Source organism: Oncorhynchus gorbuscha, linkage group LG11 (genome assembly GCF_021184085.1).
Source record: "Oncorhynchus gorbuscha isolate QuinsamMale2020 ecotype Even-year linkage group LG11, OgorEven_v1.0, whole genome shotgun sequence".
NCBI lineage: Eukaryota > Metazoa > Chordata > Actinopteri > Salmoniformes > Salmonidae > Oncorhynchus > Oncorhynchus gorbuscha.
In genome coordinates this window covers 55,683,690-55,702,062 of record NC_060183.1, presented here as the reverse complement: position 1 = coordinate 55,702,062, position 18,373 = coordinate 55,683,690, and the positions used below count along the sequence as shown (strand labels likewise).

Below are 18,373 nucleotides of genomic sequence, written 5' to 3'. Positions count from 1 at the left end.
GGATCGGTTGTTGATGTGAGCCATGACCAGCCTTTCAAAGCATTTCATGGCTACAGATGTGAGTGCTACTGGGCTATAGTCATTTAGACAGGTTTCCTTGGTGTTCTTGGACACAGGGAATATGGTGGTCTGCTTGAAACATGTAGGTATTACAGACTGGGTCAGGGAGTTTGAAAATGACAGTGAAGACACTTGCCATGCTCCGAGTACACATCGGCTACAGAGAGCGAGATCTCAAAGATGTTCGGAACAGCTGGTGCTCTCATGCCATTTTATTAGGCCCACATCCTTGGAAAAATCTAACGAGGCAGCCCCACTTACCTGACTTAGGCCTAAGAATAAGGCATTCATTAATTTTGTCTGGAAAACATAAGACTCTGACATCTTCTTGGTCATATTACCAAGGGAAACTCAGCTATGAGCTACCTAGTGATGCGAGCCTACCAGACAAGCTAAATGCCTTCTATGCTTGCTGCGAGGTAAGCAACAATGCAGGTTGCTTGCTTCAAAGCGAGCATTGTAATATGACCAAGCAGATGTCAGAGTCTGTTTACCAGACAAAATAAATGAACCTCTTATAATTCTTAGGGCTAAATCAGGTAAGTGGGGCTGCCTCATTCGATTTTTCCCAAGGATGTAGTTCTTATAAAATGGCAGTATATTTCCTATATGTTAGCATACATGAATCCTGGAAGAGGCCAAGATGCACCCAGCAGCTTCAGAGGGAAATAAATGGCATATATTATTATTATAAAATAGCTTGGAAAGTCAGGAATCTGGGGGAATGGCCTCACTCCTTTCACAGCCCTACAAACTTCATCCTCAACCCACACTGCTTTCCTCCTTCCTGTTCTAGGCTTGTTTTTGAGGGGACAAAGGGAAAGAAAACAATGCATCGCCTCAACTGCCTTTAGATACATTCACACAGCATTTCCATTTCCTGAATCCCCGCAAAAACATCCCAGCAGGCAGCTGTCATGGCCTGGTGCAAGCGCCCTTGAATGAAAAAACGAGCGGATAAGGAACTACAGCAATGACCAGGGGTCAAATGACACACACTTTGTATCCTTTGTTGTTATATGAAATGCGAGAGGAAATCATGTAGGAAAGACTATCCCCCTCCAATTACCATCTCTAGAAGCCCAACACAGTGGTACAGGGGGGGGACAGGTCTTTGCTTGCCCCTCTCTGCTTCTCTCCCTGGCTGCGTGTGGAGGTCTAAACCTGCCCGGTGAGAAGCTTTGCGTAGGCTAGCAGAACAACATCGTATGTAAGTGACTGAGTGCTGACATTTCCCTCCTCTAGCTACATGACTCACATCCTCTCGTAACCTACTCGACTCATCGCAGGAAGAAAAAGGAAAAGAAACCATCCTGCCACTGACCCAGATCCCTCCAGCCCTCCTTTCCATTTACTGGCAGCACCTTTTAATATTGTTTTGTTTGAACTGGCTCCCCCACTTCATCCTTACTAGGACTATGATGGTCATGAAACGTATATGTCTACACTGAACAAAAATATAAACACAACATGTAAAGTGTTGGTACCATGTTCCATGAGCTGAAATAAAATATCCCAGAAATGTCTCTCAAATGTTGTGCACAAATTTGTTTACATCCCTGTTAGTGAGAATTTCTCCTTTGCCAAGATAAATCCATCCACCTGACATTTGTGGCATATCAACAAGCTGATTAAACAGTATGATCATTACACGGGTGCACATTGTGCTAGGGGACAATAATAGGCCACTTTAAAATGTCCAGTTTTGTGATACAACAATGCCACAGATGCCTCAAGTCTTGAGGGAGTGTGCAATTGGCAGGAATGTCTACCGGAACTGTTGCCGAATAATTTAACGTTCATTTCTCTACCATAAGCCGCCTCCAAAGTGGTTTTAGAGAATTTGGCAGTACGTCCAACCTACCTCATAACCACAGACCACGCGTAACCATGCCAGCCCAGGACCTTAACATCCAGCTTCTTCACCTGCGGGATCGTGTGAGACCAGCCACCCGGACAGCTGATGAAATTGAGGAGTAATTCTGTATGTAATAAAGACCTTTTGTGGGGTAAAACTGGCTCCCCAGTGGGTGGGCCTATGCCCTCCCAGGCCCACCCATATCTGCGCCCTGCCCAGTCATGTGAATTCCATAGATTAGGGCCTAATTTATTTATTTCAATTGAAAGGAAACAATCATGTACAGTGCCTTCAGAAAGTATTCAGACCGCTTGACTTTTTCCACATTTTGTTACGTTACAGCCTTATCCTAAAATGTATAAAATTATTATTTTTCCTCAATCTACACAAAATACCCCATAATGATGAAGCAAAAACAGGTTTAGAAATGTTTTCCAATTTTAAAAATACAAAAATGAAATATTACATTAACATAAGTATTCAAACCCTTAAATAAGTACTTTGTTAAAACACCTTTGGCAGTGATTACAGATTTGAGTCTTCTTTGGTATGACGCTGCTAGCTTGGTACACCTGTATTTGGGGAGTTTCTCCCATTCTTCTCTGCAGATCCTCTTAAGCTCTGTCAGATTGGATGGGGAGCAATGCTGCACAGCTATTTTCAGGTCTCTCCAGATATGTTTGATTGGGCCACTCAAGGACATTTAGAGACTTATCACGAAGCCACTCCTGCATTGTCTTGGCTGTGTGCTTAGGGTTGTTGTCCTGTTGGAAGGTGAACCTTCGCCCCAGTCTGAGAAACTGAGTGCTCTAGAGTAGGTTTTCATGAAGGATCTCTGTACTTTGCTCTGTTCAGCTTTGCCTCGATCCTGACTAGTCTCCCAGTCCCTGTCACTGAAAAACATACCCACAGCATGATGCTGCCATCACCATGCTTCACCGTAGGGATGGTGCCAGGTTTCCTCCAGATGTGACACTTAGAACTCTTTGGCATGAATGCCATCTTGGTTTCATCAGACCAGAGAATCTTGTTTCTCATAGTCAAGAGTCTAGAGGTGCCTTTTGGCAAACTCCAAGCAGGCTGTCATGTGCCTTTTACTGAAGCGTGGATCCCATCTGGCCACCATACAAAGGCCTGATTGGTGGAGTGCTGCAGAGATGGTTGACCTTCTGGAAGGTTCTCCCATCTCCACAGAGGATCTCTTGAGCTCTGTCTGAGTGACCATCGGGTTCTTGGTCACCTCCCTGACCAAGCCCTTTTCCCCTGTTTGCTCAGTTTGGCCACTTTGCCAGCTCTATGAAGAGTCTTGGTAGTTCCAAACTTCTTCCATTATTTAAGAATGATGGAGGCCACTGTTGGTACTTGGGGACCTTCAATGCTGCAGACATTTTTTGGTACCCTTCCCCAGATCTGTGCCTCGACATAATCCTGTATCTACACATAATTCCTTCGACCCCATGGCTTGGTGTTTGCTCTGACATGCACTGTCAACTGTGGGACCTTATATAGACAGGTGTGTGCCTTTCAAATGATGTCCAATCAATTTAAAATTACAGACTCCAATCAAGTTGTAGAAAGATCAAGGATGATCAATGGAAACAGGAATGCCCCCGAGCTCAATTTCAAATCTCATAGCAAAGGGTCTGAATAATTAAGTAAATAAGGTATATCTGTTTATTATAAGTTATACATTTGCAAACATTTCTAAAAACCTGTTTTCACTTTGTCATTATGGGGTATTGTGTGTAGATTGCTGAGGATTTTCATTTATTTAATCCATTCTAGAATAAGGCTGTCACGTAACAAAATGTGGAAAAAGTCAAGGGGTCTGAATACTTTCCGAATGCACTGTATCTCGGTAGACAAGTCAGATAACACCTGCCTAGTCAAATACTGGTTACACCGTTGTAAAACAGTTGTGATCATGTCAATACTGCACACGGCCTTGCAGTAACTTCCTCTTCAACTACAATAACTGGATTTGCATGCTCCCTTGACTGATTTCCTTATATTAACTTTAACTCAACAAAATTGTTAAAATTGTTGCATGTTGGGGATCACGTGACCCTTGAACGAGATGACCGCATGAACTGAGAGCTCCGCATAAGTGACTATGCATAGATAATAAACAGTGAGTAGCAGCATTGTACAAAACAAATGGAGGGGAGGGGGGAGGGGTCAATGTTATAGTCTGGTTGCCATTTGATTAATTGTTCAGCAGTCTTATGGCTGGGAGGTAGAAGCTGTTTAGGAGCCTTTTGGTCCTAGACTTGGTTCTCCGATACCGTTTGCCGTGCGGTAGCAGAGAAAACAGTCTATGACTTGAGTCTCTGACAATTTTATCTTACCTCCACTTCAAGTTAAACCCCATTAGCTTAGTCGAGCAATAGCCGTGGAAAAAGCCTCCAAGAAACAGCAAGCTTCAGAAAAAGCTAGCGCTTTTACACCAGGACCGGTCAGCTGGAATACGCTGATAGTGGTGAGGTGACGAGGTGAGAAAATACTTTATTGACCGAGGCACCTTCAGGGGATTCAAATACCCAAACGAGCTCAGAATTCTTCACCAAGGAGCCCTGTGACACTTCAAAACTCCCGAAGAGGCAAAACGTTTTTTGAAGGACAATCCTGGCCACTGAGAAATGGACCAATGACTAAGTGATTACTGTTACTAATGAAGACGGCACATAGCCACCATCCAATGACCCACCCACCCGCTAAATGTCATTATAGATGTCCATTTTATTCATATTTTATTTTAACTGACAGAGAGATAGTAGGCCTAGTTTAGGCTATAGGGCCTAACATTATAGCCTACTTTTATATCCCATTTAATATCAAGTGAGAAAATTAACCATTTACAGCCTGTTATATTGTCTGTAGAACATTGAGACTAAATTGGCAGACAGTGGTCAAATACTGTCAAATTATATTAGGCCTATAGCCTACCTTTTTATTTGTATTTATCATTTTCACATCTACAGACCTAGCGAGAGGCTCAGTGTGTCAATTTTATGCCTATGGTTATGACAGCCTTATCTTATTGATATATTTCTATATTTCATTTATTTATTATAACAAACAACTTAATAATAATAATAATAATAATATATGCCATTTAGCGGACGCTTTTATCCAAAGCGACTTACAGTCACATGTGCATACATTCTACGTATGGGTGGTCCCGGGAATCGAACCCACTACCCTGGCGTTACAAGCGCCATGCTCTACCAACTGAGCTACAGAAGGACCAATAGATCCCTCTCAGGGATTTTCTGTTTTATTTAGTCCAAACGATTAGGCCTATGTTCTTTGGGGGATGTAGGCTGGCTATTGATTTTATTTACTTCATTTCTCCCTCTCTTTTTTAATGTGGTCTGGACGGGGGCTACAATGTCACTTAACGCTGGTCAGAGAGGATGAGGCATTTTTCTCACTCTCTCTCGGGAGACGTTGTGCATTGCGAACTGTTACTGAGCGTGGGGTTAACAGGTCCAACAGGATATGTTGAGTTGTTTGGAAAATCACATGGGGTGTTCAGACATTGTTATTTTATGTACACGGTTTCTTTTATGTGATCGCAGCTGTAACTATTATCTACATTTACCCAGAGATGACTTGCACTAGAGTTCCATTACTGTTCGATGACGTTAACTAGTACCTTCCATCTACTGACATGGAACTGCCATGGGCTAGGTCATGCAATAAAACTGAAAAAGATACTATGTGTTCTCAAAAAGGAAAAAGCAGACAGTGCGCTTTTACAAGAGACACACCACTGTGATGCCAAACATGCTAAACTCCGCAGAGCTTGGGTGGGACAGGTGTATTGCTCATATTTCAAATCAAAGAGTAGATGCACAGCCATACTTATCCTGTAAGCATGTTACATTCATAATTGACAAAAACATATCAGATCCGAAGGGGAGATTTATTCTGATTACTGGGTATGGGAAACCAATTACTATCTTAGACATATACGCCCCTAACACAGATACTCCTGCTGTCACGACACCTTTCTATATACATCTGGCCCTTCTTTGGACAATGTGCTAACAAACCTCCAAAACGAGCTTCAATGCCATACAAAACTCCGTCCGAGGACTCCAACTGCTTTTAAATGCAAGTAAAACTAAGTGCATGCTATGCCCGCACCCTCCCGCCCGACTAGCATCACTACTCTGGACGGTTCTGACTTAGAATATGTCAACAACTACAAATGCCTAGGTGTCTGGATAGACTGTAAACTATACTTCCAGACTCACATTAAGCATCTCCAATCCAAAACGAAATCTAGAAACAACTTCCTATTTCGCAACAAAGACTCCTTCACTCATGCTGCCAAACATACCCTCGTAAAACTGACTATCCTACCGATCCTGGACAAAATAGCCTCTTAACACTCTACTCAGCAAACTGGATGTAGTCTATTACAGTGCCATCTGTTTTGTCACCAAAGCCCCATATAGTACCCACCACTGCGACATGTATGATCTTGTTGGCTGGCCCTCACTACATATTCGTGGCCAAACCCACTGGCTCCAGGTAATCTATATAAGTCTATGCTAGGTAAAGCCCCACCTTATCTCAGCTCACTGGTCACCACAGCAACACCCACCCGTAGCACTCGCTCCAGCAGGTATATTTCACTGATCATCCCCAAAGCCAACAACTTCTTTGGCCGCCTTTCCTTCCAGTTCTCTGCCGCCAATGACTGGAACGAATTGCAAAAATAACTGAAGCCGGAGACTTAAATCTCCTTCTCTAACTTTAAGCATCAGCTGTCAGAGCAGCTTACCGATCACTGTACCTGTACACAGCCAATCTGTAAATAGCACACCCAACTCCCTCATCCCCATGTTGTTACTTATCCTCTTGTTCTTTTGCACCCCAGTATTTCTACTTGCACATCATCTGCATATCTATCACTCCAGTGTTAATGCTAAATTGTTAATATTTTTGCCTCTATGGCCTATTTATTGCCTTACCTCCCTACTCTTCTACATTTGCACACAATGTACATAGATTTTTCTATTATGTTATTGACTGTACGTTTGTTTATGTGTAACTCTTGTGTTGTTGTTTTGTCGCACTGCTTTGCTTGATCTTGGCCAGGTCACAGTTGTAAATGAGAACTTGCTCTCAACTGGCCTACCTGGTTAAATAAAGGTGTGTCACACCCTGACCGTAGAGAGCATTTTATGTCTCTATTTTGGTTTGGTCAGGGTGTGATTTGGGTGGGCAGTCTATGTTCTATGATTTTCTATTTCTATGTGTTTGACCAGGTGTGGTTCTCAATCGGAGGCAGCTGTCTATCGTTGTCTCTGATTGAGAACCATACTTAGGTACCCTTTTCCCCCACCTGTTTTATAGGAGGTTAACTTTGTCTTTGCTCAGGGCACATAGCCCAAAGCTTCACGGTTTGGATTTTGTTCTTCGTTTTGTCGGTGTCATTTTTTAATAAAGAGAAAATGTACACTTACCATGCTGCACTTTGATCCAGTCCTTCAGGCAGCCATGACAAGGTGAAATAAATAAATACACATTTTGAAAATGAGAACCCTGTTCAATGAGCATTGTGTTTCCTTTGGAGTCCTGGCTGGAAATGTTTATTGTACCCTCAACTCTGGATAAATCATCTCAAATCCCCACCATAAACCCTGGATCGGCAAAGATGTTGAACTCGCTTACTAAAGAGATGGGACTGATAGATATCTGTAGAGCGACTAATAGCTAATCTATGGACTATACATACTACTCCAATGTCCATAACACCTACTCTCTTATAGATTACATTTTTATCGCCAAGTTTTTCATAAATTCTGCCACTTCTACAATCAGACCCATAGCACTTTCAGACCTTTGTCGGTCTCTGCATTGACCTCTGTAAAAACATCCCGAGGTCAAAGTCTGGAAATTCAACACCATGTTATCAAATTAAGCATTCCATACATTGGTTACTACATGGATAGACAACGACACACGAGAACAATGACTCTCCTGTTTCTCCGGCCACAATGTAGGACGTAGCCAAAACCACAGTAAGAGGTAATCTAATTGCATATGCTTCCTCAAAGAAAAAAGCAATGGAAGCACACATGTTAGATCTTGAGAGGGAGCTGGAACGCTGCGAAAAAGTACATTAACAATATCCAGCCAGCAACTCCTGGAGTCAACTTAAAGCAGCCAAAGTCAAACTAAACTTGAACTATACCCGGGAGATAAAACAAAACAAAAATACTTCTTTACTAAACATAAATACCATGAATATAGCAATAGGGCTAGCAGATTGCTTGCTTACCAATGTTCAGTCAGAGCGTACAATCATGGCCATCCAAACAGCAGATGACGAGGTCATATATGATCCAAATAAGATAAACTTTTCATGATTTTTACTGCAAATGTTACTTCTGAGAGAAAATATACAGATGCAGAACTCCATTCATTCCTAGAGGGAATCTCACTACCAAAACTATCAGAGACCGACCAATAAGATCTCAACTCCTCCTCCACTCCTGAGGAGGTCCTAGAAGCAATTATCTCCATGCACCTAACAAGTCTCCAGGCCGAGACAGATTACTCAGTGAGTTCTACAAAGCTTTTTGGCCTCAGTTTAGCACTATTTTCATGCCAATGCTGGATGATTTTTGCAAAAACTGAGCTCTCCCAGAGTATGTACACAGCCGGCATTAGACAATGACCCTCTATCCTGCTCATCCTTCCGGCCCATAAGCTTGTTGGATTTCGACTATAAAACAATTCTTAATAAATAAATAATAAGTAAACACTCCTTTTCCCAAAATAATAAATGCTGACCAAACTGGATTTATTAGAGACAGGTACTCTTCTGATAACATTCGTAGTCTTTTTGATATTATAGATCAAGTAAACGCACAGAAGACCCATGTCCTGCTGGCTTCACTGGATGCTGAGAAGGCGTTGGACAGGATGGAGTGGAGCTTTCTGTTCTCAATCGTTCAATATGGGCCCAAACTTTATTAAATGGATTAAGTCCCTATATACTCATCCAAATGCCATGGTGACGACTAACGGTGTGAATGTACCAATACTAGAGGTCGACCGATTGATCGGAATGGCCGATTAATTAGGGCCGATTTCAAGTTTCCATAACAATCGGAAATCAGGATTTTTAGCCACCGATTTGCCAATTTTTTTTTTACACCTTCATTTAATCTTTATTTAACTAGGCAAGTCAGTTAAGAACACATTCTTACTTTCAATGACGGCCTATGAACGGTGGGTTAACTGCCTCGTTCAGGGGCAGAAAGACAGATTTTCACCTTGTCAGCTCGGGGGTTCCAATCTTGCAACCGTACAGTTATCTAGTCCAACGCGATAACGACCTGCCTCTCTCTCGTTGCACTCCACAAGGAGACTGCCTGTTACGCGAATGCAGTAAGCCAAGGTAAGTTGCTAGCTAGCATTAAACTTATCTTATAAAAAACAATCAATCATAATCACCAGTTAACTTCTTGGATATAGGGGGCGCTATTTTATTTTTGGGATGAAAAAGTTCCCGTTTTAAACAAGATATTTTGTCACGAAAAGATGCTCGACTATGCATTTTTTTCACCTTAATTTAACCAGGTAGGCTAGTTGAGAACAAGTTCTCATTTGCAACTGCAACCTGGCCAAGATAAAACATAGCAGTGTGAACAGACAACACAGAGTTACACATAGAGTAAACAATGAACAAGTCAATAACACAGTAGAAAAAAAAGAGAGTCTATATACATTGTGTGCAAAAGGCATGAGGAGGTAGGCGAATAATTACAATTTTGCAGATTAACACTGGAGTGATAAATGATCAGATGGTCATGTACAGATATTGGTGTGCAAAAGAGCAGAAAAGTGAATAAATAAAAACAGTATGGGGATGAGGTAGGTAAAAATGGGTGGGCTATTTACTGATAGACTATGTACAGCTGCAGCGATATAGGTGCTCAGATAGCAGATGTTTGAAGTTGGTGAGGGAGATAAAAGTCTCCAACTTCAGCGATTTTTGCAATTCGTTCCAGTCACAGGCAGCAGAGAACTGAAACGAAAGGCGGCCAAATGAGGTGTTGGCTTTAGGGATGATCAGTGAGATAAACCTGCTGGAGCGCGTGCTACGGGTGGGTGTTGCCATCGTGACCAGTGAACTGAGATAAGGCGGAGCTTTACCTAGCATGGACTTGTAGATGACCTGGAGCCAGTGGGTCTGGCGACGAATATGTAGCGAGGGCCAGCCGACTAGAGCATACAGGTCACAGTGGTGGGTGGTATAAGGTGCTTTAGTGACAAAACGGATGGCACTGTGATAAACTGCATCCAGTTTGCTGAGTAGAGTGTTGGAAGCTATTTTGTAGATGACATCGCCGAAGTCGAGGATCGGTAGGATAGTCAGTTTTACTAGGGTAAGTTTGGCGGCGTAAGTGAAGGAGGCTTTGTTGCGGAATAGAAAGCCGACTCTAGATTTGATTTTCGATTGGAGATGTTTGATATGAGTCTGGAAGGAGAGTTTACAGTCTAGCCAGACACCTAGGTACTTATAGATGTCCACATATTCAAGGTCGGAACCATCCAGGGTGGTGATGCTAGTCAGGCGTGCGGGTGCGGGCAGCGAGCGGTTGAAAAGCATGCATTTGGTTTTACTAGCGTTTAAGAGCAGTTGGAGGCCACGGAAGGAGTGTTGTATGGCATTGAAGCTCGTTTGGATAGGTTAGATAGCACAGTGTCCAAGGACGGGCCGAAGTATATAGAATGGTGTCGTCTGCGTAGAGGTGGATCAGGGAATCGCCCGCAGCAAGAGAAACATCATTGATATATACAGAGAAAAGAGTCGGCCCGAGAATTGAACCCTGTGGCACCCCCATAGAGACTGCCAGAGGACCGGACAGCATGCCCTCCGATTTGACACACTGAACTCTGTCTGCAAAGTAGTTGGTGAACCAGGCACGGCAGTCATCAGAAAAACCGAGGCTACCGAGTCTGCCGATAAGAATATGGTGATTGACAAGTCGAAAGCCTTGGCAAAGTCGATGAAGACGGCTGCACAGTACTGTCTTTTATCGATGGCGGTTATGATATTGTTTAGTACCTTGAGCGTGGCTGAGGTGCACCCATGACCGGCTCGGAAACCAGATTGCACAGCGAAGAAGGTACGATGGGATTCGAGATGGTCAGTGACCTGTTTGTTGACTTGGTTTTCGAAGACCTTAGATAGACAGGGCAGGATGGATATAGGTCTGTAACAGTTTGGGTCCAGGGTGTCTCCCCCTTTGAAGAGGGGGATGACTGCGGCAGCTTTCCAATCCTTGGGGATCTCAGACGATATGAAAGAGAGGTTGAACAGGCTGGTAATAGGGGTTGCGACAATGGCGGCGGATAGTTTCAGAAATAGAGGGTCCAGATTGTCAAGCCCAGCTGATTTGTACGGGTCCAGGTTTTGCAGTTCTTTCAGAACATCTGCTATCTGGATTTGGGTAAAGGAGGAGGCTTGGGCGAGTACCTGCGGGGGGGCGGAGCTGTTGGCCGAGGTTGGAGTAGCCAGGCGGAAGGCATGGCCAGCCGTTGAGAAGTGCTTATTGAAGTTTTCGATAATCATGGATTTATCGGTGGTGACCGTGTTACCTATCCTCAGTGCAGTGGGCAGCTGGGAGGAGGTGCTCTTGTTCTCCATGGACTTCAGTGTCCCAGAACTTTTTGGAGTTGGAGCTACAGGATGCAAATTTCTGCCTGAAGAAGCTGGCCTTACCTTTCCTGACTGACTACGTGTATTGGTTCCTGACTTCCCTGAACAGTTGCATATCGCGGGGACTATTCGATGCTATTGCAGTCCGCCACAGGATGTTTTTGTGCTGGTCGAGGGCAGTCAGGTCTGGAGTGAACCAAGGGCTATATTTGTACTTAGTTTTGAACGGAGCAGGCTTATCTAAAATGGTGAGGAAGTTACTTTTAAAGAATGACCAGGCATCCTAAACTGACGGGATGAGGTCAATGTCCTTCCAGGATACCCGGGCCAGGTCGATCAGAAAGGCCTGCTCACAGAAGTGTTTTAGGGAGCGTTTGACAGTGATGAGGGGTGGTCGTTTGACTGCGGCTCCGTAGCGGATACAGGCAATGAGGCAGTGATCGCTGAGATCCTGGTTGAAGACAGCGGAGGTGTATTTGGAGGGCCAGTTGGTCAGGATGACGTCTATGAGGGTGCCATTGTTTACAGATTTAGGGTTATACCTGGTAGGTTCCTTGATGATTTGTGTGAGATTGAGGGCATCTAGCTTAGATTGTAGGACTGCCGGGGTGTTAAGCATATCCCAGTTTAGGTCACCTAACAGCTGGAGATTGCAATAATTGCGCAACGGAGGACACATATAATTGACAGCTTTGGAAAGACTCTGACGTTTCCAAAACTGCAAAGATATTGTCTGTGAGTGACACAGAACTGACGTTACAGAAAAAACCCAGCATAGCATTGCAGCATTGTGACGTATTTGTAGGCATATCATTGGAAGATTGACCATAAGAGACTACATCTACCAGGTGGTCGCTTGGTGTCCTCCGTTGCAATTATTGCGCAATCTCCAGCTGCAGTATTTTTCCGTTTGCCTCTGATGACAAGCCAACTGCCACCACTGATAGATTATCGAATAGATATGTGAATAACACCTTGAGGATTGATTCTAAACAACATTTGCCATGTTTCTGTCGATATTATGGAGCTAATTTGGAAAAAGGTTCGGCTTTGTAAGTGACTGTTTTTCTTAGCCAAACGTGATGAACAAAACGGAGCTATTCCGTCTACACAAATAATATTTTTGGAAAAAATGAACATTTGCTATCTAACTAAGAGTTTCGTCATTGAAAACATCCGAAGTTCTTCAAAGGTAAATGATTTTAATTGAATGCTTTTCTTGTTTTTGTGAAAATGTTGCCTGCTGAATGCTAGGCTTAATGCTATGCTAGGCTATCAATACTCTTACACAAATGCTTGTGTAGCTTTGGTTGAAAAGCATATTTTGAAAATCTGAGATGACAGTGTTGTTAACAAAAGGCTAAGCTTGTGTTTCAATATATTTATTTCATTTAAATTTGTGATTTTCATGAATAGGAAACGTTGCGTTATAGTAATGAGCTTGAGGCTATGATTACGCTCCCGGATACGGGATTGCTCGACGCTAGAGGTTAACTACACATGGTTGATGATATTACTAGATATTATCTTGCGTGTCCTGTGTTGCATATAATCTGACTGAGCATACAAGTATCTAAGTATCTGACTGAGCGGCGGTAGGCAGAATCAGGCGCTAAACATTCATTCAAACAGCACTTTCGTGTGTTTTGACAGCAGCTCTTCGTGTTGTGCGTCAAGTATTGCGCTGTTTATGACTTCAAACCTATCAACTCCCGAGATGAGGCTGGTGTGACCGAAGTGAAATGGCTGGCTAGTTAACGCACGATAATAGCGTTTCAAACTTCACTCGCTCTAAGCCTTGGGGTGGTTGTTTCCCTTGCTCAGCATGGGTAACACTGATTCGATGTGGTAGCTGTTGTCATTGTGTTGCTGGTTCGAGCCCAGGTAGGAGCGAGGAGAGAGACGGAAGCTATGCTGTTACACTGGCAATACTAAAGTGCCTATAAGAACATCCAATAGTCAAAGGTTAATGAAATACAAATGGTATAGAGGGAAAAAGTCCTATAATAACTACAACCTAAAACTTCTTACCTGGGAATATTGAAGATTCATGTTAAAAGGAACCACCAGCTTTCATATGTTCTCATGTTCTGAGCAAGGAACTGAAACGTTAGCTTTCTTACATAGCACATATTGCAGACGACACACAATTAATCTTCTCCTTTCCCCCTTCTGATGACCAGGTGGCAAATCGCATCTCTGCATGTCTGGCAGACATATCAGTGTGGACGACGGATCACCACCTCAAGCTGAACCTCGGCAAGACGGAGCTGCTCTTCCTCCCGGGGAAGGACTGCCCGTTCCATGATCTCGCCATCACGGTTGACAACTCCATTGTGTCCTCCTCCCAGAGCGCTAAGAACCTTGGCGTGATCCTGGACAACACCCTGTCGTTCTCAACCAACATCAAGGCGGTGGCCCGTTCCTGTAGGTTCATGCTCTACAACATCCGCAGAGTACGACCCTGCCTCACACAGGAAGCGGCGCAGGTCCTAATCCAGGCACTTGTCATCTCCCGTCTGAATTACTGCAACTCGCTGTTGGCTGGGCTCCCTGCCTGTGCCATTAAACCCCTTCAACTCATCCAGAACGCCGCAGCCCGTCTGGTGTTCAACCTTCCCAAGTTCTCTCACGTCACCCGCTCCTCCGTTCTCTCCACTGGCTTCCAGTTGAAGCTCGCATCCGCTACAAGACCATGGTGCTTGCCTACGGAGCTGTGAGGGGAACGGCACCTCAGTACCTCCAGGCTCTGATCAGGCCCTACACCCAAACAAGGGCACTGCGTTCATCCACCTCTGGCCTGCTCGCCTCCCTACCACTGAGGAAGTACAGCTCCCGCTCAGCCCAGTCAAAACTGTTCGCTGCTCTGGCCCCCCAATGGTGGAACAAACTCCCTCACGACGTCAGGACAGCGGAGTCAATCACCACCTTCCGGAGACACCTGAAACCCCACCTCTTTAAGGAATACCTAGGATAGGATAAGTAATCCCTCTCACCCCCCCTTTAAGATTTAGATGCACTATTGTAAAGTGACTGTTCCACTGGATGTCATAAGGTGAATGCACCAATTTGTAAGTCGCTCTGGATAAGAGCGTCTGCTAAATGACTTAAATGTAAATGTAAATGTTTTTGCATTATTTAAAACAAATTGAACATGTTTCATTATCTACTTGAGGCTAAATTGATTTTATTGTGGTATTATATTAAGTTAAAATAAGTGTTAATTCAGTATTGTTGTAATTGTCATTATTACAAATACATTTTTTATTTTATTTAAATCGGCCGATTAACCTTTTATAACTAGGGGGCAGTATTTTCACTTTTGGATAAAAAAACGTTCCCGTTTTAAACAGGATATTTTGTCACGACAAGATGCTTGACTATGCATATAATTGACAGCTTTGGATAGAAAACACTCTGACGTTTCCAAAACTGCAAAGATATTGTCTGCGAGTGCAACAGAACTGATGTTACAGGTGAAACCCAGATAAAAATCCAACCAGGAAGTGCCCCATTTTTTGAAAGCCCTGCATGCCAATGACTCCTTATATGGCTGTGAATGAGCTACGAATGAGCTTACGCTTCCTATGTATTCTCCAAGGTGTCTATACAGCATTGTAACGTCTTTTTACACATTTATGTTGAAGAATAGCCGTGAGGGACCACATTTAGCAAGTGGTCACATGATGGCTCCCGCAGAAAATCTTGCGTAAAGTAGCCATTTTTCCAATCACTTCTTATGAGAAACCAATTGTCCCGGTGGATATTTTATTGAATAGATATGTGAAAAACACATTGAGGATTGATTCTAAACAACGTTTGCCATGTTTCTGTCGATATTATGGAGATAATTTGGAAAAAAGTTTGCCGTTGTAGTGACTGCATTTTCCGGTCGATTTCTCAACCTAACGTGAAGAACAAACGGAGCTATTTCGCCTACAAAAATCATCTTTTTGGAAAAAAGGAACATTTGCTATCTAACTGGGAGTCTCCTGAGTGAAAACATCTGAAGTTCTTCAAATGTAAATTATTTAATTTGATTGCTTTTCTTATTTTCGTGAAAATGTTGCCTGCTGGTAGCAGAGCCTAGCATAGCATTATTCCATGATAAACTTACACAAATGCTTGTCTAGCGTTGGTTGTAAAGCATATTTTGAAAATCTGAGATGACAGTGTGATTAACAAAAGGCTAAGCTGTGTCTCAATATATTTCATTTGTGATTTTCATGAATTAGAACATTTTCTAGGAAAATGTATGTCAGCTGTGTTATGCTAATTAAGTTTGAGGATATGATTACGCTCCCGCATGCGGGATGGGTAGTATCAATTAGTTAATCGTTATCGGCTTTTTTGGTCCTCCATAAATCGGTATCGGCGTTGAAAAATCATAATCGGTCGACCTCTAACCAGTACCCCCTGTATATAGCCTTGTTATTTTTATGTAATTTTCTTCTTACTTTTTGATTTGATTCTGTTGTTTTTTTACGTTAGTTTATTTAGTAAGTATTTCTTGAACTGCAATGTTGGTTAGGGCTTGTAGTAAGCATTTCACAGTAAGGAATACCTGCTGTATTCAACGTACGTGACAAATCAAATTTTATTTGAATTCTGACAGATTCCCTTCGGGACGTGGCACAAGACAAGGATGCTCGCTGTCCCACTTTCTCTATTTGTTGGGGGTGGAGCCTTTGGCAGAGTTGATACGGAGCACTCCAAGTATTATGGGTGTTTCTGCAGGCGGCCTTCAGCAAAATATTTTGCTCTATGTAGATGTCGTCTTGCTCTTCATATCCAACCCTGAGATATCCCTCCCTCTCATTTTAGACAATTGCTCAGTACGGCAGGTTTTCAGGATATAAGATACATGTTAACAAATCCATTGTTTACCCTCTCAATCTTACACTCACCAGCATACCACCCTACATACCACTGCTGACTTTCTTCTGAAGCTAAGCAGAGTTGGTCCTGGTCAGTCCCTGGATGGGAAACCAGTGGTGTTGGAGGGCTAGTAGGAGGCACTCTTTCCCCTGAGCTAAATAATATCCCAATGCCCCAGGGCAGGGATTGGGTACACTGCCCTGTGTAGGGTGCTGTCTTTCGGGTGGATGTTAAATGGGTGTCCTGACTCTCTGAGGTCATTAAAGATCCCATGTCACTTATCGTAAGAGTAGGGGCGTTAACCCCGGTGTCCTGGCTAAATTCCCAATCTGGCCATCAAACCATCATGGCTACCGGATCATCCCCAGCTTACAATTGGCACATTCATCCCCCTCCTCTCCCCTGCAACTATTCCCCAGGTTGTTGCTATAAATGAGAACGTGTTCTCAGTCAACTTACCTGGTAAATTAACAGATAAATAAATGAAGACACTCTGCCTGTTCCAATGGAAGACAGGGGTTTCAATACAGTGGAATCTTTGTAACACAAACTAGTCGGAAGAATCAATGTTATCCATATGAACATCCTCCCTAGATTGAACTATTTATTTCAGATGCTCCCATGCCATCTCCCAGTTTCTTTTTTCAAAACTACCAACCAAAGCATCACCAAATTTATAAATGGGACAAAAAAAAAACACCTAGGATCAAGTTCTCCACTCTTTCGAAACCTGAATCTAAGGAGAGTCTTGCCCTTCCCTGCCTTCAATTGTACTGCTGGTCTGCCCAAATCCGCAACATGCTAACATGAATCACAAACGGACAAGACTCAATGTGGATTCAGATAGAGGCCCAATCCTATGTTTCATTGCCCCTAAACTCAATTGTATTCATTAATAACTTTAGTGAAGTGGGCAACATTGCCAAAACCTTTGTGATTTACAGCACTCTACTAGGATGGAAGGACTATAAGAAATACCTTGGCATTTCCTCTCAGATATGCTCTCACTCGCCTATAGTATGCAACCCAGACTTGCCAAAAGCCCTGAGTAATGCCAACTTTAATCTCCGGCATACCTTTTCAGACCTGTTTCATCAGAACACAACTACACTGAAATCCTTTCAAGTGCGCTGCCGTGAATTTAAAATCTATTTTATTTTTTTTCAGATCTTTAAATTAGACACGGAATTTCCTCATTCACTTCCAAGGGGAGGTTTAAGAACTCAGCTGAATGAAGTTGAGAACCTTCTTGCTACAGCACAATCCATCAAAGGCTAAATCTCCTATATCTTGAATCCTTTGTGAGAATGTGGGCTCCTTCACTCCTTCAAAAGAAATCTAGGAAAAGAACCTGTCTGGCTATCAGTGATGAGTTATGGGCGGATGTTTGCGACAGGGTATACTGCTCCTCTACTAATGTAAAAAATAAAGAATCTAAATATATTTTTTTACACATTTTATTACACCACAGTGAGACTACTTAGAATGAATACAGACGTTTCTACCTCTGAAAGTGGAACCTATATGCATGTATTCTGGGAGTTGTAGAGAGATTGTCAGATTTTGGCAGTCTATACATACTGTCTCTATCTTCTTAATGCCCAGCGGGACTTTGTTCTTGATCCAGACAGAGAAAATGTGTTTATGACTATCACATACTTTTCTAAAAAAAAATGTAGTCACCTACTGTGGGCATCTAATTCCTCTCCTACATTTAAAATGTAGATTGACCAGATTGTTGACTTCCTTCCTCTTGAAAAGCTCACTTATGACCTCCGCAAGAGACAGCCCAGGATTGATAGAGTCTGGTCTCCACTACTCAACTATATTTCAAATTGGACAGAATGAATGGGGTGATTTGGGAGATGAGTGTATTTACATGTTGT

The 18,373-nt window shown here is 42.9% G+C and overlaps 1 protein-coding gene across 1 annotated transcript in view; it reads right to left on the bottom strand.

The window, feature by feature from the left end:
- LOC124048965 (tyrosine-protein kinase ABL1-like) overlaps nucleotides 1-18,373 on the bottom strand; it is a 74,261-nt gene that overhangs the window by 53,961 nt on the left and 1,927 nt on the right. The window lies entirely within an intron of this gene.